This window comes from Pinus tabuliformis, chromosome 6 (genome assembly GCF_031772625.1).
Source record: "Pinus tabuliformis cultivar Carrire ecotype Pingquan chromosome 6, CPIR1, whole genome shotgun sequence".
Lineage (NCBI taxonomy): Eukaryota > Viridiplantae > Streptophyta > Pinopsida > Pinales > Pinaceae > Pinus > Pinus tabuliformis.
Window position 1 is genome coordinate 2003495645 of NC_142292.1, and position 21027 is coordinate 2003516671.

Below are 21027 nucleotides of genomic sequence, written 5' to 3' on the forward strand. Positions count from 1 at the left end.
TTTCTCCATTATAGCCCAGACCTGTCTTATTTAGTGGAGACCGCTGCACACTGATAATCTCATTCAAAGTTTCAGATCCTTTGACAAACTTGAGATTAATAGTTTTTGTTTTCTCAATTTCTTTTCTAAGACCAACAATTTCACCTTCTAATTTTTCAAGATGTTTTTCCTTTTCATCAATTTGAAATTGTAGAGTATCAATAATCATGTTCTTTTCTTCTATACATCTCTTGAGTCTAGTAATTTCATCATAAAGGTTATCCACATCTACAGCATCCTCATAATCATCATCTTCAAATGCCATTAACAATCTATATTTGTTACCTTGTTCATCTTCATCACTGTTTGATAAGCCATCACTATCTTCATGGGTGTAGTAGCTTTTCTTATTTGCACTCTGTTTCTTGTTCCATCTAACTGGTTCCTTTCCTTTATCCTTATAAGAGCATTTTGCAGCATAATGACCTACTCTTCCACAAGCAAAACATTTGAAAGGTAGCTTACCTCTGAACCTTCCAGAACCCCTTTGAAGATTTCTGACAAAATTTGATTCTTCTTCCTCTTCTTCTGGAACATGACTTGCTTCATAGTGATCTTCTTTGCCTGATGCTTTAAAAGCAGCTTCTCTTCTGTCTGATGGACCTCCCTTTCTCATTTCATAAGCAGTTAGAATTCCATGCAGCTGAGACATAGTGAGAACACGGAGATTTTCCTTTTCTTCTACTGCAGATACTTTAGATTCAAACTTGGGGGATAAAGATCTTAGAATCTTTTGAACTACTATAGTCTCTTTTATTTCTTCACCCAAATTTTTCATACAATTAACAATCTCATCTACCCGAAGAAAATAATTAGCCACACTTTCATCATTATACATCTTGAGAGTCTCATATTGAATCCTGAGAGTTTGAAGTTTAGCTTCTTTTACCTGTTCATCTCCTTCATAGCTAGTGATCATTTTGTCCCATATCTCTTTTGCTGATTTGAAGTGCATGACCTTCATGAACTCTGTTTGAGATATACTTCCTAATAGAGTACTGACTGCTTTTGCATTTGTTTCATACTGCTTTTTCTCAGCTGGATCTGTAGGAGTAGCTGAAGGAAAGGCATATCCCGATTCTACAATGTTCCAAACTTCTGTACCAAGAGATTGAAGATATGCAGTAACTCTTACCTTCCAATAATTGAAGTTTGTCCCATCAAAGACGGGTGGCCTGATTGATGCTTCTCTCTCGTAGTTGCTCATGATGAACGATCTACCTTCAAGCGATCAAGCTTTCCTGAAGGACCTGGCTCCGATACCAATTGTTGGAAATAATACTGAGAGGGGGGGGGGTGAATCAGTATTATCTAGCAATTTACCAAATCTTCCTTATTTGATCTTTTGAAATATTCTTGCATATCAGTACCATAAAACAATGAGCATGAATAAAGAAAATAGACAGTCACACCAAAGAACACAAGATGTAAGGTGGAAACCCAATGCGGGAGAAAAACCACCTGCTGCAATATGTCTCTATCTTCTTTCAAGAAATTCTTTTTACAATGATTTTGTACTGGTGCAGTCCTTTACCAGCACGCAGGCTGCAACCTGCAGAGAGCTACAACTCTCTCTCGTTTTCCAGTCTCTCCTGGAAGGGAGCTACAACCCCCTACTTTTTTTTTCATGAAGAATCAAATGATCAACAAGTATACAACAGATACAGTCTACTACAGATATCAGATCAGTAATTACAGAAACAACCCAGAACACCTTATGGACAGAAATATACAGTCAACAGATCATCTTAAGACAGGGACGCATATTTTCTTTCTGTGGCCTGCGACTGGACGCAGTGTACCTTATGTTGTTCTGCGTGCAGACGCACTGTTCCTCTTTGCTTTTCTGCGACCGACGCACCCAGCAACACTATCGTGCCGCGTCTTTCGCTTCAGAGACGCACCTGAGCCTTTACTGTACTGCGTCCCGGCGCACTTTCCCTTCACTGAATCTGCGTCCCTTCAGATATAGAAGATAAGAGGACTTCAGAACCAACCCAAACACTCAGATCCACAGATCTGATCATGCGCCATATAGATCGTAGTCCATTAGAAGATTCGCCCTTATAGATTTGGACTAGATCTCACCAAGAGATGTTCAACCAAGATAATACTTAATCCAAATGAACTCCTTTGCTTTATATAGGCAAGCTTCTCCCCAAAACGTGGAACAATACCACGAGCCGACACCATAGAAACACAAAACCGTCGGCTAGATACCACACAAGAAACCCCCACGTGCTTTTCTCTGCCTTGAAATGTGTGCACTGGGCGGACGCACCTCCTGAACGGCTGGCCTGCGTCCCTGGACGCGGGTTCTGCATGGTCTATCTGCGGGGACGCACTTGCTGAACATATTTTCTGCGTCCTTCTTGATTTATCACCTGAATGAGTTTGCCATCAAGGACAACACCTGAATCATAATGCCAACAATCACACCAATTATCTGATGAGGAGTCCTATTATACAAGAAAATTGCTATGTTGCAAGCCTCTGCCCACAAATGTGGTGGTAGGCCTTGGTCATGCAACATAGCCTTCACAACTCCCATAATGCTACGGTTCTTTCTCTCATCCACCCCATTCTGCTGTGGGTTGTGGGGTTTTTTCATCTCTCTTCAAATGCCTTATTTCACACTAAAAATATTGAATTCATTTAAAACATACTCACCTCCATTATCTCTCCTGATATCCTCCACCTTGTTATCGAATTCTTTCTCAACCTGTGCCTTGAATTCTATGAACTTGGAGAATGTCTCATCCTTCTTTCGCATGAAGAATATCTAAAACTTCCTTGAGAATTCATTAATAAAAATGACAAAATATTTATGCCTGGTAGTGGAGGATGTTGAAAAAGGTCCAAAAACATGAGAGTGGATCCTTTCCAAGACTACATGTGCTTTTATGTCTCGATCATGGAATGTGGATTTTGAATACTTCCCCATAGTACATCCTTTGCAGACATCCTGCTTCTCAAGTGTGCCTTTAGGGAGGCCAATGGTTATTTGTTTCATAATATTTAAGATGTTGTGATGCAAATGGATAAGTCTTCTATGCCAAATTTCACTAACATCATAGCTCTACACTTTCTCCACCTTACTGCTTAATTCAACACAGTCTTCCACATCTATCTTTTATAGGTTCTTCACATGAACCCTGACCTACTTCACTTGTGTTGTTGCTATGTGTCTCAGGCATGCTTTCTCTTTGCTGAAGATCAAATCATAACCATGGTCTTCCAAAACTGCGACAAAGATGATATTTTTCATTAGGCCTAGAACAAAGATGATATCCTTGAGTCTGAGAGGCCCGGATCTTGACTCCCATTGAAAGGTTATTGTACCTATCATGATGCCATTGAACCTTCCATAATCCCCTAGCTTGATGTGAATCTAGATATATTTCTCCTTTAGGTCACTGAAAAACTTTGTACACCCTGTCATGTGGAACGAGGCACCTGAGTCCAAGTACCACATGATCCCCATCATTTTGCTAGCCATGCATGTGATAAGGGTGAAGTCAAGCTTGAACTATGAAACCAAAGCTTCAAATTTTTCTCCTTGTGAGGACTTCTTGATCGAATTTTTGTGTCGACACTTCGTGGCATAGTACCCAAATTCATGACAATTGAAGCATTTAATTTTGGACAAATCTTTATTCTTTCCCCCTTGGCTAGATTTTAGTTTGGTTTGATATTTCCTCCCTTTTCTGTTATTTCCCTTTCCAAGCAATGCAAATTTTTATTTATCCCCACCCTTGGATGAAGTCCCATCTCTCATGTTCTTCCTTATCGCCTCTTGTACCAAATCAGACCATAAGTATTCCCAATTCGGTAATTTCTCCCTCTCGTTCACCGAGTCTTGCTAGCTATGCCAGATTTTGGTAAGGCCTACAAGAGCTAGGCTTAATAAGTAATATTCTACAACATTTACACCAACTCCACCAAGTTTGTCATGAACCTGTGTGAACCTGCTCAGATACTACGAAATAGTGTCATTCCTCTACATCTTGATATTTCAAAGTTTATCTTTGAGCACCAGCTTCTTGTGGTTACTACTATTCTCGAACAATTCTGTCAGTGCTTTCCACATTGTGAAAGGATTTTATTTCCAATGGATATTTGAGACAATGTGGTCTCACACTCTCTCAATATTATTCTCCTCACCTTCGCTACATCTTTCTTCCACTGAGCAAGGTTCTGGGAATTTGATGATCTTGGTTTTGGAATGTATGTCTTGACATATTCTACGAATCAATTTTCATCCAACACTTCCTCCATGTGATCCTTCCATGTGATGAAATTAGAGTTTCCTTCCAAGGCATACTCTAGTCTCAGTCCATTGAAGGTCATCTTCCCAACTCTATAGAGATCTTGCTATAATGAACGGGAAATTGGATCCTCCTAAGAAACAACTTCGAAATTCCTATTCTAATGTGAATCCTGCTATAATACCATGTAGAAATTATGGTTTATAATTTCAACTGCTCACGAAATTTTAATCTAAATCACAAGACACAATCCTACTCTATTTCTCTACAAAATTTAATTCACAATTTATATCATCAATTATAAATATGCAATGAGAAATAAAACACATGAACACAATATTTTTCTATAGGAAAGAAACCTGCTACAAACCCCCTTTCCTACTTTCATTAATATGATGAATAGAGATGTATTACAATTTCTATCTCAATTTGAGTTAAACCTGCAAATGAATAACTTATATGTCTACTCACTGAGAAGCTATGACCCAGAATTAGTCAATTTTTTCCTTTGCTTCAGCCCTTATTTCCTTGCACAATTCTTGAGGAATTAGTCCCCTATTATTTAGGAATCCCCTCCAAAAATATTGCGCAATTCCCAAGGTTGATCAGCTAATTGCATGCAACAAATGTGTACTCAAGACTAGTCTACAACTAATGTTACACTGCCTTGAAATTTCTACCACAAATAAGGAACTTGAATTCTCTACATGCACTATCTATTTTGGATGATTTATTAGTTAACAATATGATCACTAAGTTAGACTATTGTCCCACTGCACATCTAGCCTTCCACCAGTTCCTCAATAGTTAGAACTAGTTTAACTTAAAACAACTTGAAATAATTTATCTTGATTGCTACAAATTAGCAATTAGACATGCTTAACTAAACTCTAAATCCTCTAACTCAAAATTACTAAGCTAGCTGAGTGACAAGAGCCATGTCATAGAAGTTAACTACATCCAAGTTGTCTATTGATGTGGAAATTCCAATTTTCTCAATTTTACCAAGGCAAATTCAAATTAAGACTTTCTTACTCCATTTTTCAACAAGCCAAAAAATGGCGAAGTGTTGGATCAATGGAACAAAACAGAACACATTATATAAACACGTTCCAAAACAGAATCACAAACATGTATACCATCAAACACAATCCAAGAGAATTCATCGTACTCAAGGTCCACATGCATATTGTAGTAGTTTTTTCTAGCACAAGTACTTGAGGAGATATAAAATCTTCCTAGAGATAGCCTCTCGGTTGATTGTAGACCAGTGCCTAGGACAACTTAAGAGAGTTCTTAACAAATTTCAAAGTAGAGGCTTGCAACACTTCAATTATGTCACACAAATACAAATGAATTTGATCTAGAACCATTCATAAAGATACCAAATAGAATGCAGTTGATATACATGAGTACTTAGAAAATAATATTTGATTTAAGGTGGCTAAATAAGGTCCATAGCTTGTAGTGATTTAATGGTTAAAACATATGTAAATGGAGGGAGATAATAGAGGAGGAATCCATAATATAGGGATTAGGACATAAGAATCCTATATATCAAGTCTCAGGGAGAAATAGGAAAGAGGCGATGCTATGAACTATTGACATGCAATGAGCATTTTTAAAGACCCGATTTCCACCTTGAAATAGGCATTATCCACCAGCATTTCTAATTTAAATGAATCTATATCTAAAGGGAAACACAACTATCTTCTACTATGACATGAAATCTGTGAAGAATTAAAAACATATATGAAAAACAGAGAGAGAAGAACATACTGCAATCCAAATCAGTTGGAATCACCATAAACTTTGTATTAATCTCTTCAGGAAAACCAAAATACAACAAGCTTCAAGAAGGCCTTTATGAAAACAGGAAAGGTCTCGTAGAAGAGTCGTCTTTCCCAAAATTATGAACCTTTGTTAAGTGTTTCTTCCTTCCTTTTATAAGGAGAGGGAGAACTAGGAAATTAGTTACAAAAATATCTCAAGCATAAGCATCTAGCTTTCTTCATGACTAGTTGTCTCAGCGTGTAGGCTCTATCACTTTCAATTATTAAAATAGAAATATGTTGTTTGTTAAAATAAAATAGACTAACAAAACAACTAAATAAAAAAACATGTGGAACTGAAATGATGGTTTTTGAAAAGATCTCCTTGCCACTTCCTCAGATGGCCTCTGGTCTAGTGATGTTTTTTCTGCATCACGCCTCACACTCTCTAGGCCAGTTCCTTGTAACTTTCAGTCTTAATATTTTTAATTTTCGACTTGCAGGGATAGAGAGTGATCATCGTGATCATTTTTTTGCTGCTTGAGGATCATAGCTTCCAACTCATTCATCCCTTCAGCTTCCCTATATAGTGCTATCGCAGCCCTATATGCCTTTTAAAACATCCATGGTGCAATATCGGGGATTTTCCCGCACTAGTACTTTACACTGAAAAACCTCACAAAACCATGAATTATGATCCCCTTTAGCCCCCTTGTGCTTTAATCCCTTCCCCTTTTTCTTCATATGACCGGGGGCTATAACTAGGCATTTATTCTTGGGGAGATAAATTCTTTGAATGCATGTCCAAGAGACCCTTTCCTTTGTTACATGAAATCTCGCTTATTAGTGAAATCATTGACCTTTATACTGGACCACCTCTGTGACACTGCGTACACCAATAGCCGATTGGGCCCACTTGGAATATTGAAATTGGAACTTTATGACCCATGCCATTGGTATGACCTCCCAAAACTTGTGATTGTCGATTTCTGATTCCTCCCACTTGGAATATCGCAATCGGAACTTTCTTACTCATGCCATTAGTATGACCTCTAAAACCTCGTGATTGCCAATTGTCGATCACCTCATCTGCTTAGCACTTGATTCCTTTCTCTTCTTGTGACCATGGGCCAAATCCCATATCGGATCCCCCCAATTAGAGGTTTTCTATCGGAAAATTACTTTTGATGCACAATACATTGCTACCATCGATTGTCGATTTCCGATTGGGCCCACTTGGAATATCGTAATCAACACTTTCTGACCCGTTCCGTTGGTATGACCTCTGAAAACTTGTGATTGCCAATTGGCGATCACCTCTTCTACTTTTTTCTTGATTCCTTTCTCTTCTTATGACCATGGGCTAACTCCCATACTGGAGCCCCCCAATAAGAGGTTCGCTATGGGCGAATTCCTTTTGATGTACATTACACTGCTACCATCAATCATCAATTTCCCATGTGTCGCTTTGTAAATGGTGACACGTGTCACCTAGATATGCCCCCATAAGACCCTGAAAATGCTAGATCAGCATGTCATGTGTCCTCCATACCTCCATGTGTCACCTATCAGAACTAATCCTATGTAGCCACATTTCCAGCTTGAGAAGAGAGAAAATGTCCATCCACCCTTGGTTTTGCATTGAATTCCTTTGTCACATTTATCAAGAAAACTCCTGATGATTTACCCTATCGGCCCATTTTTCCCTGCAATTGTTTTGTAGTGGTTGATTCACGTATCTTCGAGACCTCCGATCTCCAATTGCAGCATTTTTCCTTAAGGAATTTTCTTCATGGCTTCTGGTTTAAAGGGAAACATTGATTTCCTATAAATTTTGACTTTGGGGTCCATTTGAGGAGTTCCATATACCATTGTGTTCTAGCGGCTACAAACCACCCTCCAAAATTTTGCTTTCGCTTTATTTTTGAACCTCTTTCCTTAAATCTCAGTAGCTTATCTTGCACTTCTCAGGTACTTGTGCTTTCATTTGAGTTTTATCTTTCGCTTTACAACTTGTGTTTGCTTACTTTATTTGTCATCTAACCACAAGCTAACCCCGTGACTTGGTTGCAAACTAGCTCTAACATTTCCTTAATGATCTGCGCAATCCTTGAGGGCAAGCAACCTTACTCTCCGAAAATGCGCAATATAGCTATGAGCTTTAGCTCTAGAATTATGCAGAGCCAGCTGGCAGATTGTCTTTAGTGGGGAAACTGCGTAGAGCTAGCTGGCAGATTGTCTTTAGTGGGGAAACTACACAGAGTAGTCCAAGCCAGCAAGTGAGCCTTCATCTTCAAAATTGTAAAGATCTAGCTGACAGATAGCCTTCAGTACATGAATTGAGTATTCCAAACCCATTATGAGCACTCAAGTCCAGAAATGCACATAGGTAGATAAAAACCTGCCTTCAGCTGGGAAATTGCGTAGAGCCTGAGAGGTATCCTAGAGCCACTCAACCCAGAAATTACCCATTACTATACTGTGCTCAGAAAATGTTAGTGCATGAACTAGAGAGTTTCCCGGTCCTCCCCAGAACTGCTCAATCTTTTCGGGGAGTTCCTGTCAATGTTCCTGAAAAGAAAGAAGCTAAGAGGAAACGAATCCTTAGGAAGTAGGGAATCTATTATTAGCTTCCTAAAGGTGACACATTTCCATATTTATAAGTTTCTGCTAAGTGTCGTTGTTGTCCTTAATCTCAATCATACACATCATGAACTCCATTTGCTCAAATATTTATATTGGATGCCTCTAGAGTTCGCTTGTGTGTTCGATCATCAAGCTCTAGCTTCCCTAGGAGATCAAGGAGCCTTAAGAGCATTGTCATCACTTTTCGGGGTGAGTTTTTCTTTTATTTCCTTTTACTACATTTTTGTGCATTTTGTTTGTTTATCTTGTGAGAGTGTTGGTTTGCTCATTTTTTTGAACAACTGCTAGTGTTTTAACTTGTTTTAACTTGAAGAAGTGTTGTTTCAAGTTATACATTCCCTTCTGCAAGCATCACATGATTTTTCCCGTTTTTGTACCAACAATCGTCGATGCAATGAATCCCTTTGCATGCTTTTTGTTCCTTCTATTTGATCCATTGTTTCACTTGTCTTACATGCATACATCTACTCTTAGTCAGATTTACACTGATACTTACATCATCCTTCCAATATACTTGTTTTCACACTCCCCATGAACAAATCTGGGCTCCCCTTGCCAGAGTCTCACATTCACTTGCATGCACTGCACAATCTGGTAGCTCAAGGCCTCTACCTTGGCTTTTGGAATTGTGCAAAGGTTGTCCTAGGCTAGATCCAACTATGCACTATGCATTTCCAAGAGCTAGTCTCCCATCTTACTCACTGAGATATCCAATACGCAGTCTCTCCGAGGCCTTGTCCCAGATTGAACTATGCATTGCACAACTCTAGTGAAAAGGCTTCCACATTGACTGTCGGTATTATGCAGTGGGTAATTCCTACATTCATTCAATCACCCCTTATTAGTCATAACTATGTATTTCCTCTCATTAGATGCCCTAGATGTTTCTTGATCATGCTGTAAAGTTAGATTTGTAAGATCTAATGTTTTCTTGCCATGAGTTTTCCTTCTGTCCCATAGGTACCACACTTAAGAGGTGCTTCTCTCTAGATGTCATTATACCATGGCACCAAAAGGAGCTGCTTCAAGAGAGACCACTGAAAGTAGTACCAAGGAAGTAGTTTATAACGCACCAGTTTGATTGCCAATATATGTATATTCCCAACTATTTACAGAAAAGGAATCAACACCAAAATGGAAGAAAAACCAAAAGTAGTGGAAGAAGGCAACAAGCTAGTATAGGATGAGGGAAAGAGGAAATCATTGGCATAATAGGGGGAGGACAAAGCTGCAGAGGAAAATTGCATTCAATCTTCATGCAGGTAGCTTTCACAACAAAATAAAAAGGAAGCACATGAAACATAAAACAGAGCAGAGGAAGAGGAAAGAGCGGAGCTCACAGGTAGTAGAACTTAGATCGCAGCAGGTAGAATGAGAGTCGAAGGAAGAATAGGAGTTGAGAAGCAGAAATAGGAAGAATAACAAAGGCAAGGTGCAATGACAGAGAAACATCGCTAACACAGGTTGATGAGTGGAACAAACAACCGCTAAAGAAAAGAGTGAACAGATGTAGGTTCCCTCACCACAGCTAAGCATAAGAACAAAGTTTGACTAGACGTCGACAAGTACATGGAGTAGTTGATGCATGAGGCCACCCATGATGACTTGCACCTGAGCACAAACAACATGTAGAAGTACATTGGCGGTCCAACCACACTCAGGACAATGTTGCAGAGGTTTCAAGATGAGACAGACATAAGTTCCAAGACTACATGCCTGAGATGCCATGGAGGCAAGAGTCCACTTTCAGCAAGACAACATCAATACATCACAACAGAGTAGCAAGCTTGGCATCAGTATGTGACCAGGTAGCATCAAGTGGTGGTTTCTGAGTTGGTATTTTCCAACACTCTGGGGTCATAGTGTTTTGTCTTGTCACAACCGTCTCTAGCCTATTTTGTCCCACATGGGTATATGTTAAAATTATATATTACTATAAATATGTGTTAAGTGAAATTACAAGTGTCAGTAGTGGAATGCGAATAGTCACTATGTAATGTGAAGAGTCGCGAGGGTAGAAGAAGAGTCACAAAGGGGAATGTCAAGGGTCACCCCACTCTTTGCTATAAATAGAACCTCATAACTCATAGAACAAGCTTTTGGGAGCCAAGCTTTTGGCTAGGCCTTGCTTAGAGAAGGATTTGAGAGTATTGTGATGAATTTTGGCTTCTCCATAGTCTAGAGCGAGTAAATCTCTTTGGAGGAGTAGGCAGTGTTGACTATAATGTTCCACTATTGGGGCTAGTGGCTATCAATGGTGTTTGCATGGATGGAACTTGCACTTAATATATAACATAGCCAACAAGTTTTCATGCATATGTTGTTATTGTAGTTGGACTATTCGGGTTGCTTTAATAATGTATGTTATTTAACTTACACATTTGTGTATGAAATATTTTGTATGAAATTGTATGGATCTTATTGTAGACGTGTTGTTGGTTTAACCCATCACTTTGGTTTGTGGGCTATTCTACTTTCCAGCTTGTGATGTCATTCCGTTCGTGCGTTCCTTTTAGGATGTGTACTATTACAGGATTTCTATGGGACACGCATCATTTTCCCCTATGTGTGTTATAACCCCCATGAATCTCACTTGACTCACTGCAAGGTCACAGACTTGCTTCCAACAAAGTTATCATACTTACATCTGTGTGCTACTGCAGTTAAGGAATTACTTTACTACCCACTGCTGGGACTCCTACTCCAAACAATCTGAGGTCTAGTTGGAACTTCTTACCGGGGAGATCCCCTGACATGTTGGTGGGTCCAGCACCGCCAACATTTCTAGCGCTAGAAGGAGGGATAGATGACAAGATGAGTCCTCAAAGTCTGTTCTGAATCTCTGCACATCATTCATGACATACATTACAATCTTATCTCTGACATGTTTTTCTCATGTGCATGACTTCGAAGTTTAGGAGGAAGTCATTGATGACTTTTCATGATTTAAGTATGACGATGAAGGTTGAGCATCCCTGTTAAGGCACAGAGTTGCCTTCATAGGCTTTTTTCACAGTAATAAAGCCCCCTTGGATGAGATTGCATGTGGGTTGTTATTTTACACGTTCGAAAGGTGCATCAAGCAATGGTTTTGCACATTGCCCGCAACCTCTATTCACCCTTATGATCACATTCTTGATGATTTATTTCGTGCTTTCTATAATTATGGTCGTAAAGCACTCAATAAAAAAATTATGTAATTATGGAAAGCACCTGATGAATCTATTGTGCAATTTTGAGATCGCCTTCTAAATCTTGCATTTCAAATCCCCAAAGATGAAATTTATTGGAAATTTCTCAAGGAATGTTTTCAGTATCTTCTTCACATATATGAAAAGCCTCACGAGTTAGAATCATTCGAACCCATCCTAGCATACCTTGGTGTTAGAGATTCCAAATATAAGACGGATAAGGTTACTGTCATATGTGACACATCCTTCACTCCTCATCAAACAGCCATAGCCCCGCAAGACGAGGTGGAAGAAGTTACAAACCCATCTATTGAACCGTCACCTCCTCTCACCCCACCTTCTCTAGATATCTATGCAGGTTTGGATTGCAAGCCTATTGGTTGTCATGTGGAGTTGTTTTCTCAACCTCTGTCCTCTCATTCTGTTGATCCTACGGATTTTGGTGTCTTGTGTTCATCCATTCCGGACTCCACATGTGATGTTCACAAGGATCAAGTAGTGGACAAAGTTGGTGTTGAGAAGCCAACCAACGCTATCATTTTTTATGAGTATGTGTGGGAATCTAAAGAAGAAATCGCGGTGAAGAATGACCTCCTTCTGTCCGCACCGTGTCCACTCTATCCTGACATATTCTATGATCCTACCATTTTTTAATTGTCTTGTGAAAATTCATTACTAGATGTTTCCACTTCTGATAATTCACAGGCTGCATAGGATGTCATTCCATCATTTGATTGTAGAGAGGACAAATAGTCATTTATGAATCCACCCAATCTATCATCTTTTCTTTTTGGAAATTTAGAGGGTGATGAATGATGTTTCTCATCAACCCCTCTATATGATTCGTTAGATCATGAGGATGTTGATGTACAACTTGAATTTTCTGATCGTGGTTGTCGTGATCTCTTTGCTCATTCATTAGATCACAATTATGATTCACTTGTTGTTGATCTTTCTATGCCACCAATATTTGATGATTTACCTGCTAATGAAGTGGAAACCCTGCATGATGTGGAGGCACTTTAGCCCGAGATGGTGGTTATGTTAGGTCCTCGCTGTCTTGAGGTTAGTTCTGCTCTCAATCATAAATATGTTGAACCATCTCAAGCTCCTCATCACTCTCTCATGCACATTGAAATCAATATTATCCACACGTCTTATACCTTCCACCATAATCTCATGATCCTATCGCTCACACATTGGAGGAGTCATACGTAGCAAGTCATGTTGCGAAATTCAAGTTGTCTTCTTTATACATGTTTGGTCATATGTCAAGGTCAAAAGAGTGTACGTGCTTGTTGTTTGCACATAGTGCCACATTGTCAAACCTTGGTACGTCCGTAGAGTGTCTGTCATGTGCTTTCACTTTTTATTTTCTTTGGATGCATTCAAACTTCAAGCGTTTTGGTTTTCATTGTTTGATCTTTCTTGTGTATTTGTTTGTATGAATATCTTTCTTGATGACCATGCCTTCACTTACATTCGCCACCCAATGCGTCATTGGTTTCATTGGAAATATCACTTCACATGAGTAGGCCCATGCATTCTTTAGTTTAAGAGTAGGAGTAGTGTTTAATTTCTTCTTTGTTTTTCTTTCTTTTCTTCTTTTCATTCATGTCTTTCTTTTCTTACTTGCTTTCCTTTTGTTTTACTTTTGTCCTTTTATTGCTTTGTTTTTTTGTTTTTCTTACTTGCTTTCTCGTCTAACCACAAGTTGACCATGTGACTTGGTTGTAAACCAGCTCTAACACTGCCTTGATGATCTGTGCAATCCTTGAGGTAAACCAGCCTTTCTCTCAAGAAATGCACAGTGTAACCTAGCAGTGAGCTTGGGCTCCATAATTTTGTAGACCCAACTTGAAACTTGTCTTCAGTTGGGAAACTACGCAGACAAGTCCAAGCCAGCAAGTGAGCCTTCAACTCAAGAATTGAGGAGAGTCAGCTGAAAGCTAGCCTTCAGTATAGGAATTGGGCAGTCCAAACCCACAGTGAGCACTCAAGTCTAGAACTGCGCAGAGGAAACTAACAGCTATCCTTTAGCTAGTAAATTATGCAGATCCTGAGAGGCAGCCCAGAAATTTCACAGAACTATACTGTGCTCAGAAACTGTCAGTGCATGAACCAAGGAGTTGCCCAATCCTCCCCATAACTGTGCAATATTAATGATGAGTGCATGGAAGTGTTCTAAAAAAGAAAGAATCTAAGAGGAAAATCATCCCTAGGAAGTAGGGAATCTATTATTAGCTTCCCAAAGGTGACACATTTCCATCTTTAGAAGTTTCTGCTAAGTGTGATTGTTGTCCTTGATCTTAAACATACGCATGATAAACTCCATTTGCTCAAATATATGTAATGGACACATCTAGATCTCACTTATGAATTTGATCATCAAGCTCTAGCTTCCCTAGGAGATCAAGGAGCCTTCGGAGCATTGTCATCACTTTTCGGGGTAAGTTTTTCTTTTATTTCCTTTTGCTGCTTTTTCTGTGGATTTTATTAATTTAGCTTCTTAGAGTGTTTTTTTGCTTGTTTTTTTGAATGAACACCATTGTTTTAACTTGTTTTAGATTTTAGAAGTGTTTTTCAAGTTATAAATTGCCTTCCTCAAGCGTCACATGAGTTTTCCTATTTTTGCACCAATAGTTTCCAACGCAGTGACTCCCTTTGCATGCTTTGTGTTCCTTCAGTTTGATCCATTGTTTCACTTGTTTTAAATGCATACATCTACAATTAGTCATATCTACACTCATCCTAACATAATCCTTCAAATTTTCCTGTTTTGACACTCCCCATGGAGAGATATGGGATCCCCCTGCCCACGTCTCACATTCACTTGCATGCACTACACAATCTAGCAGCTTAAGTCCTTTGCCTTGGATTCTAGAATTACGTAGAGCCTATCACGGTATGGCTCAAACTCCGCACTATGCAGTTCCAGGAACCATTCTCCTAGCTTGGTCACTAAGACAGCCCAATGTGTAGTCCCTCCCAAGCCTTGTCCCAGACTGAACTACACATTTCGTAGTTCTAGTCAGCAGGGTTCCACACTGACTATCGGGACTTCATAGTGCAAAGTTCCCACAATTAGTCAGTCACCCCTTGTCAGTCAAAACTATTAATTTCCTCTCATCAGATGCCCTAGCTGCTGCTTGATCATTATGTAAAGTTAGATTTGTAAGAGCTAATGTTTTCTTGCCATGAGTGTTTGTTCTATCCCATAGGTAGCACACTCGTGAAGTGCTTCTTTCCAACAGCCATTTTACAATGGCACTAAAGAGAGTTGCTTCAAGAGCGACCAATATATGTAGATGCCCAACTGTTTACATAAAAGGAATCAACACTAACATGGCAGAAAAACTAGCAGTGGTGGTAGAAGGAAGCAATCTAGTATAGGATCATGGAAAGAGGAAATCATTGACATAACAGAGGGAGGACAAAGATGTAGAGTGGAAGTGCATTCAGTATTCATGTAGGTAGCTTTGACAGCAGAATAAAAAGGAAGCACAGGACACAGACAACAGAGCAGAGCTTGCAGGTAGCAGAACTGAGATTGATGCAAGCAGAACGAGAGTCGAAGGAGGAAAAGGAGTTGATAAGCATAAACAAGAAGAAGAAAAAAGGAAAGGAACAATGATAGAGCAACAAATCTAATACAGGTTGATGAGATGGAACATCCAACAGCTGAAGAAGAGGGTGAACAAATGTAGGTTCCCTCACCAAAGATAAGAACAAGAACCAAGTTTGGCTAGAGGTCGACAGGTACATGGAGCAGTTGATGTGCAAGGCCACCAGTGATGACTTGCATTTGAGTGTAGACAACATGCAGAAGTACTATGGTGGTCCAGCCACACTCAGGAAAATGCTACATAGGTTTCAAGATGAGATAGACATAGGTTCCAAGACCACATTCCTGGATGCTATGGAGGCAAGAGTCTGCTTTCAGCAAGACAACATCAAGACATCACAACAAAGTACCAATCTTGGCATCATTAAGTGACCGAGTACCATCAAGTGGAGGTTGCTGAGTTGGTCTTTTCTCACACTCTGGGGTCATAGTGTTTTGTCTTCTTAGGTTGTCTCTAGCCTATTTTGTCCCACATGAGTATATGTGGAGATTGTATATTATTGTAAATATGTTGTAAGTGAAATTCCAGTTGTTACTAGTGGAATGAAAATAGTCACCATGTAATGTGAATAGTCATGAGGGTAGACGAAGAGCCACAAATGGGAATATTAAGGGTCACCCCACCCTTTGCTATAAATATAACCTAATATGTCATAGAACAGGATTTTGGGAGCCAAGATTTTGCCTAAGTATTCCTTATAGAAGGCCTAGAGAGTATTGTGACAAGCCTCAACTTCTCCATAGCACAGTGCAAGTACATCTCTTTGAACGAGTAGGTATTGTTGACTGTAATGTTTCACTATTGGGGCTAGTGTCTTCCAATGCTGTATATATGGATGGAACTTTCATTTAATAATATATAAAATATCCATCATGTTTTCATGCCTACTTTTTTACTGTAGTTTGACTATTTTGGTTTCTTTAGCAATGTATGTTATTTAACTTACGCATATGTGTATGAACTATTTTGTATGAAATTGTACGAATCTTGTTGCAAGTGGGTCGTTAGTTTAACCCATCACTTTTGTTTGTGGACTATTTCTCTTTCCATGATGTAATGTCATTCCACTGGTTTGTTCCTTTCAAGCTACGTACTATTACAGTCTTCTAAGTCTGCGCTATGGAGAAGCTGTTTAAGGAGCTTTCACATGATAGTTCTACCCCTTATTATCTGCAAGTGAATGGACAAGTTGAGGCCATCAACAAAGTCCTGAAGCAAATGCTTCAAAGAATGACAGGGGTTCATAAATGAAACTAGCATTTAATCCTGTACTCTCCCTTATGGGCATTTCGAACCTCGGTGAGAAATACAATTGGATTTAGACCCTTTCAATTGGTGTATGGTCTGGAGGAAATCTTTCTGATACAATGTGAAATTTCATCTCTCAAAATCATGATTGACCGGTTATCTGACACTTTTGAAGAAGAAGTGTGTTTCTTGGAACTTATCCATCTGGATGAAACCCATCGTGAAGCCACATTGGCTAATGAAATGCATAAGAAATTAATCAAGGCACAATATGACAAATATGTCAAGCCTCGTATTTTCTCAGAAGGATACCTGGTATTTCTTTACAATCAAGACGCTGATAAACTAGGAGCAGGAAAATTTGAATGGTTTTGGATGGGTCCTTATATTGTCAAGTGTGTTTTGGAAAAGGCTGCCTACGAGTTGGTGGATTATGATGGAATTCCATTGTCATAGCCTCGAAATGGGTTGTACCTCAAACAGTACTATGCTTAATTGAGTGTAGTAAAAATCATTGTATATATGCTTTAATTGCATGTGTGTGTGTGAGTGTATCTTTTAGAGTTTTTATGTGGTTAAGTTATCCACTTTGCATTTGTTGCAGATGTCAAAACCTTTGGAGCCATTTTTTGGTTACACCGATGGTGCTAGTCATAGTACGCAAAACCTATCTTCTGTAGCATGGGCCATTTTTGCTCCAAGTGGCGAGTTGGTGAGTTTTCAAGGGATTTGTATCAGTTGATCGACGAACAATATCACTGAGTATAGCGCATTGATCGAACTTCTCTCTAATTCCATTTCACTTAGCATTTGCCTAATCATCATTAGGCTAGACTCACAACTCATTATATTGCAACTAACAAACGTTTACAACGTCCGAAACCCAACAATTTTTCATATGTTCCTTAGAGTTCATATTTTGGAAAGACATTTTGAGTACACTGAATATCAACATATTTGAAAAAAATTTAACACATTAACTGACTCATTGGAAAACTATGTGTTAAATAGACATTTACGACACATCTAAAAGTAAATTTTCAATTCACATCATTAGTTGAATAGAATTATACATAACCATATATATAAAAACTCTAAAAGTAAAAATAGATAGACGTTTCAAAAGTCTTTACAAAATTTGTGTCCAAGACATGTTTGGTCATCTGACCTAAAAACTCAAAATGCATGCAAAAAACATCCTAAGTAGACCTAGTGATGCTCATGATAACATGTCATAACCTAAGCTATCATGCACAAGAGCCGCATCCAACGGCTTGGAACACTGATAATATGGCACTGTAGCCTCATAGGTAACTCCTCGATTTAGACATCCAGAATACCAAGGGTCAATCCCTCTACATGCAAGTGTCTCAGCCAAATCCAAATCTTGGAGAACTGCTCTCCCATCATTTCTCCGTGTTGGCCAACCTTCCTCCTCTCAGTGCCTCAAAGGTCGAATAGTACCCACATATGCATGCATGAGAATGATTTTAGCTTAGTCTTGGAACATCAAAACACAAAAACATGTAGAAACTTGAAAATCAGAAAACATTTTGGTCAAAAACAATTTACCTATAGTACCCCATTGAATGCCCACTCATAGACTCAACTCTGGATCTCCATGAAAATCCATCCCTGAGTATGGATGCTCCTCGATGACAATGTGTTGTTGATCGAGCCAACTGAAGAATGCAGTGGAAAATGTAATCGATGACTGGCCAACATGTCTAGACATCAATTCGACCCACCGTTGCATCCATGGATCTCTATGACTAGCTACACCTAGTCTTACATGTTAGGGTTGAAACAATTGAATTATTTCTAAGGTTCTTAAAGCTCTTTACCTTTTCTAGTTTCCCTTTCAGTGAAGAAAGTACTGCCTTACACCAGTTGAATAAAGTTGGCTCAAGATACTCAAGAGCATATTGCACATATGATATGTTTTCCATATGAAGTGTCACACTGCCTGCCAACTTTGCGATGGTGAAACGGATTGTTCTCAAAGGCAAATCACAAATATCTTTAATGATTATCTTTCCATCCTTGCTAGGTTGTGTACCTGGCTGAAAGAATTGTCAAACATAGTCCCTCATTGTCTCCCCTCCACGGGAAGAACCTAAAAGAGATATGGGGGCACCACGTCTCAAAAACCCTGTAAGAAAATAAACATCATCGATCACAATAGGGAAAACTTTGTCTCTTATGTGAAAAGCTTGATCCGGTGGATCCCATACATGAACTAGGGACTGCAATAGTTCTGATTGTTGCCTCATTCCGAACAACCTGAAGTATTTGAGCAACACACAGTTTCTAAGGGCCTCAACTATAACCGGATCATTTAGGGAAACCATGTCTTGTTCCTCATGCTCTCTTTCTCACCAACTAATAGACATTCTAATCCAATGAAAGCCTAAAATCAAACCATAAGCTTAGTTAGGATCCTTTTCATGCAAACAATTGGAGAAATTTTGGGTCAATTTGGCTAAGCAAGTTAGTGAAACTCGCCCAGCACAGCCCAGGCAAGGAGACACTACACTGCAGCGCAGAAGTCCTTCTGTTTGGGTGCTCCCCAATGCAGTTATTAAAATGCAAGCTTGCACTAATCCCAGGGCGAACAATTCGAACCCCAGGGGCCCTAAAACCCCTAAAACTTGCATGAAACAGTAAAAGAATGGCATGAAAAGAAAGAGGAGGGGTAGATCTCCTACATGGTCCAAATGGCACAAGAAATGATCTGCAGAATCTCTCGCAGTTAGCTGATGAAGATCGAGGTAAAAAATAGTGTCAGAGCACAAACTGAATGGTAAATATCAAATGGTGAAAAGAACATGGTAAATTCTTGTTTTTATGTTTATTTCATGAACATTAAATGAGTAAACTTTAGTAATACCTATTTTTACCAATGAAACAAGTATGTTTAATCCATTTGGTGTTGCTTTGAATAGATTTACAGCTGACTTACAGAATTTGATGCGCACAATCGTGAATTGTACTTTGACCACAAAGCATACTTTTATCTCTTTTTCGAGCCCGGTTAAACATCGAAAAAGGAACCCCCTTAGATTCCTCTTTAAGCTCTTTTTAGACTGTCGAAATATGAAAATATTAACGAGCACTTGTCCTTTTCATCTCGTTAACGGATTGGAAATTACATCTACTCATTATAAGTTTAACCCTTTTTCGGGTTGAGATAGATTATTTACGAATCAAGAATACATTGACCGAACATGGTCAATAGGTTATCTCTTGTATTGTTTTACGCTTTTTTTAGAATTGACAGACAAATATATGAAAAATAACTTGTGGAGTTTTGTTTCTGTCCCTTTTCAAACTCTCTAAACATGAAAAGTATTGAGTTATCATTGTCAGTAGACTCATTAAAACATAAAATAGCGACAAACTTGTCCATCATGACAAGACCGAATTTCACCTTCGCTAGACTCGTTAAAACATCACATAGTGATGGATTCAACTGAAGGGTGGAATTATACAACAAGCATATGTTATCCTCCTCAAGCTTGATAAAAATAAAGAGGTATTGGTCAACAATGACTGGGGAAAATGGGAAAAGTGGTAAACCACTTTATGGCAACAGGTTGCTCTTGAACATGACACTTTCACTTCATCATTGTGACTATTTGGGTTGGGTTATCCACTTGATGGTCATTATACCTTGTTCTATCATACTATCCATTACTTTTGTTTTGTGTCAATGCTGCCAATCCATTCAGTGTCACCGACATGTTCAAGAGAAGTCACTTAGTTTAAAATTCATCCTTTGCAATACTCATAAACATTAATTTTCATGACCGCCATTCTTGAACCTTGTGTCGTCAATCAAGTTCCGTCTCCAAAATCATTACACTCATTTCATGTCGTTGATGCGGGATACATCAAGGCCCTCCTGTGATGAGTTGCTTCTTATCAACATCAGCACATTATCCAAGAAGTTGACTTAGAAACACCCTTCTAGTACCTTGAAGCTTACATACATCAATGGCAGGTTTCTCACTTCTAGCAATAGGTTGACATCACTGGCCTTCGACCGAAATAATTTGTATGGTGTTCGACATCAAAACATCCATTTACACCATGTCGAATGCACTACAGTACCGTGAGGATCATTATCATTATCGGTGATTTCTCTCGCGTCTATTAACAACTTACATCATTGGCTGGTAATCAGATGGTGTCTTCCCATGTTTGACTTCAGATCACATATTCGCATGGTTAGCCT